Source organism: Pteropus alecto, unplaced genomic scaffold (assembly GCF_000325575.1).
Source record: "Pteropus alecto unplaced genomic scaffold, ASM32557v1 scaffold75, whole genome shotgun sequence".
Classification (NCBI taxonomy): Eukaryota; Metazoa; Chordata; class Mammalia; order Chiroptera; family Pteropodidae; genus Pteropus; species Pteropus alecto.
This window is the reverse complement of record NW_006440638.1, coordinates 3,744,941-3,748,774: the sequence shown is the minus strand read 5'-3', so window position 1 is coordinate 3,748,774 and position 3,834 is coordinate 3,744,941.

The window sequence follows — 3,834 nt, the reverse complement described above, 5'->3', positions numbered from 1 at the left end:
ATTTTGAGTTAATTTTGGTGTGTGGTGATAGACAACAGTCTAGTTTCATCCTTCTGCAGGTGGCTCTCCAGTTTTCCCAGTACCATTTATTAAAGAGGCTTTTCTTTCTCCACAGTATGTTTTTGGCTTTTTTGTCGAAAATTATTTGCCCATATAAATATGGGTTTACTTCTGGACTCTTGATTCTTTTCCACTGATCTTTGTGTCTATTTTTCTCCCAATACCATGCCATTTTTATTATTGTCACGTTGTAGTATAATTTGAAGTTGGCAGAGTGATGCCTCTGGACTCATTCTTTTTTCTCAGGATGGCTTCAACAATTTGGGATCTTTTCTGCTTCCATACAAATCTGATAATTTTTTGTTCTATTTCTTTAAAAATACTAATAGGATTTTTATGGGGATTGCATTAAATCTGTATAATGCTTTAGGTGATAAAGTCCTTTTAACTATATCGATTCTTCCAAGTCAAGAACACGGAATATCTTTCCTTTCTTTGTATCTTCTTCAATTTCTTTTAATAGGGTCTTATAGTTTTCTTTATATAGATCTTTCACATATTTTGTTAAATTTATTCTTATTTTATTCTTTTTGTTGCAATTGCAAAAGGAATTATTTTTTACACTTCTTTTTCTGATACTTTATTATTAGAGTATAGGAACGCTATGGATTTTGAATGTTGATTTTATATTCAGAAACTTTACTGTATTTGCTTATTTTTATCTAGTAATGTTCCTGTGTGGTCTTTACGGTTTTCTCTATAGAAAATCATGTCATCCACAAATAGTGACAGTTTGACTTCGTTTCCTATTTAGATGCCTTTTATATTTTTCTCTTGTCTGATTTCACTCACTAGGACCAACAATGTTATACTGAATACCAGTGGCGATAGTGCACAGCCTTGCCTTGTTTCTGATCTTAAAGGCAAGGGTTTTAGTTTTTCGCCATTAAGTATAATGTTGGCTGAGGGTTTGTCATATAAGGCCTTTATTATATTAAGGTATTTTCCACCTATAACATTAAGTGTTTTGATCACAAATGGATGCTGTATCTTGTTGAAGGCTTTTTCTGCATCTATTCATATGATCACATGATTCTTATTTTTTAATTTGTTTATGTGGTGTATCACATTAATTGATTTGCATATATTGAATCATCCCTGTGCCCTTGGGATAAAGCCCACTTGATCATGGTGTATAATCTTTTTAACGCGTTACTATATTCTGTTCACTACTATCTTATTTAGGATTTTTGCATTTGTGTTCATGAGAGATACTGGTCTGTAGTTTTCTTTTTTCATTCTTGGTATCAGGGTAATATTGGCCTCATAAAATGAATTGGGAACTATTGCCTCCTCTTCGATTATTTGGAAGAGTTTGAGGAAAATAGGTATTAAATCTTCTTTGAATGTTTGGTAGAACTCACTGGTGAAGCCATCTGGTCCTGGACTTTTCTTTTTGGTAGGTCTTTGATGATTATTTCAATTTCCATACTGCTAATCAGTCTATTTAGATTTTCCAGTTCTTCCTGATTCCATCTAGGAAGATTATATTTTTCTAAGTATTGGTTCATTTCTTCTGGGTTGTTAAATTTTGTGTTATATAGTTTTTCATAGTATTCTTGTATGATCCTTTGTATTTCTACAGTGTCTGTCGTAATTTCCCCTCTTTCATCCTCAATTTTGTTATTTGTATCCTTTCTCTTTTTCTTTATTGAGTCTATGCAGGGGCTTGTCAATTTTATTAACCTTCTCAAAGAACCAGGTCTTTGTTGCATTTATTTTTTTCTATTGTATTTTTGTTTTCAATTTTATTTATTTCTGCTCTAATTTTGATAATTTCTTTCCTTCTGCTGACTTTGGGCTTCAGTTGTGTTTCCTTTTCTAGTTTTTTAAGATGAAGCGTTAGGTTGTTTATTTGGACGCGTTCCTGTTTTTGAAAATAGGCCTGTCATAATATGAACTTTCCTCTTATGACCGTTTTTGCCATGTCCCAAAAGTTTTGATATGTTGTACTATTATTATCATTCATTTCTATGTATCTCTTGATCTCTCTTTTTATTTCTTCTCTGACCCAGTTATTCTTCAGTAACATATTGATTGATCTCTATGTATTGGTGGATCTTTCCTCTTTCTTTTTACAGTGATCTCTAGTTTCAAGGCATTATGATCAGAGAATATGGTTGATATGATTTCAACCCTCTTATATTTGTTGAGGCTATTTCTGTGTCCCAGTGTGTGGGACACAGAAATAATCCTTGAGAATGTTCCATATGTGCTAAAGAAGAATGTATAAGCAGCTATAAGCAGAAATAATCCTTGAGAATGTTCCATATGTGCTAAAGAAGAATGTATAAGCAGCTATTTTGCGATGAAAGGTTTTGCAAATATCAGTTATGTCCAGTTGATCTAATGTATCATTTAAGGATGTTATTTCCTTATCGATTTTCTGTTTAGATGATCTTTCTATATCTGACATTGGGGTACTTAGATCCCTTACTATGATAGTGTTTTGTTTCTCCCTTAATTCTGTTAGTAATTGCTTTATATATTTCAGAGCTCCCTGATTGGGAGCATAGATATTAACAAGTGTTATGTCTTCTTCGTGCATGATTCCCTTTATCATTATGAAGTGTCTCTCAGTATCTTTCTTTACTTTTTTTATTTTGAAGTCTATTTCATCTGATATTAGTACCGCTACTCCTGCTTTTCTCTGAATGCCATTTGCTTGAAATATCATTCTCCACCCTTTCACTTGTAGTCTATATTTGTCTTTGGAACTGAGATGTGTCTCCTGGAGGCAGCATATGGTTGGGTTTTGTTTTTTTATCCATTCTGCAATCTGTGCCTTTTTATTGGTAAGTTCAGTCCATTTACATTTACTGTGATTATTGAAATATGAGGTTTCTTATAGCCATTTATCTTTTGCTCTTTGGTAGCTCAGTATTTCCATTGCTTCCTTGTCCTTGTGTTTCTGTTTTCTTTATTTTGGTTGGCTTTTGTGGGTTTTGCCTCTGGCTCTTCTTATTTTATGTTATATACTTTGGTTCTGAATCTTTGATGTGTTGTTACCATTAAAAATATAAAAAGGATAGTTATATATATGCACATATATATGTGTGTGTGTGTGTGTGTATATATACACACACACATATATATATAGTCATCTCTTTTCTTTTGCATGTGTCTTATCTCCATTCCTCTTTGCAAATTTGGATCTTTGAATCCTCCTCTTTTTAGTCATTGTTGTTTCAATTTGTCCCTATGTACGCTGAACCTTCATTACTATCTCACTATAGCAAATCTCTTCTTATTTTAAGCTTATAATGCTCCATTCCTAGTAAGGGTCGCAATCCTCTGTTTTTATCAGCCTGCTAATCACCTTACTCCTAATTATGTATTTTTTTTTTTTTTGTCATTTTGTTTTAGGTGAGCTGACCCCTTTCAGTATTTTCTGTAGTGCAGGCCTTGTAATGGAGAATTCCTTCAATTTTTGTATGCTTGGAAAGGTCTTTATTTCTTCTTCATATCTAAAGAAGAACTTAGCTGTATACATTATTCTTTGCTGGCAGTTCTTTTCATTTAATAGTTTGAATATTTGATTCCTGGCTTCTAAGGTTTGTGCTGAGAAGTCCGATGTTAATCTAATGGATTTTCCTTTATAGATTACCATCTTCTTTTCCCTGGCTGCTCTGAGAATTTTATCTTTGTTGTTGATTTTTGATAATTTTAATACAATGTGTCTTGGTGAAGGCCTTTTTGGAATGAGATAATTGGCTGTTCTGTTGACTTTTTGAATTCTCAGCTCTAGCTCATTCCTTAGATTTAGAAAATTCA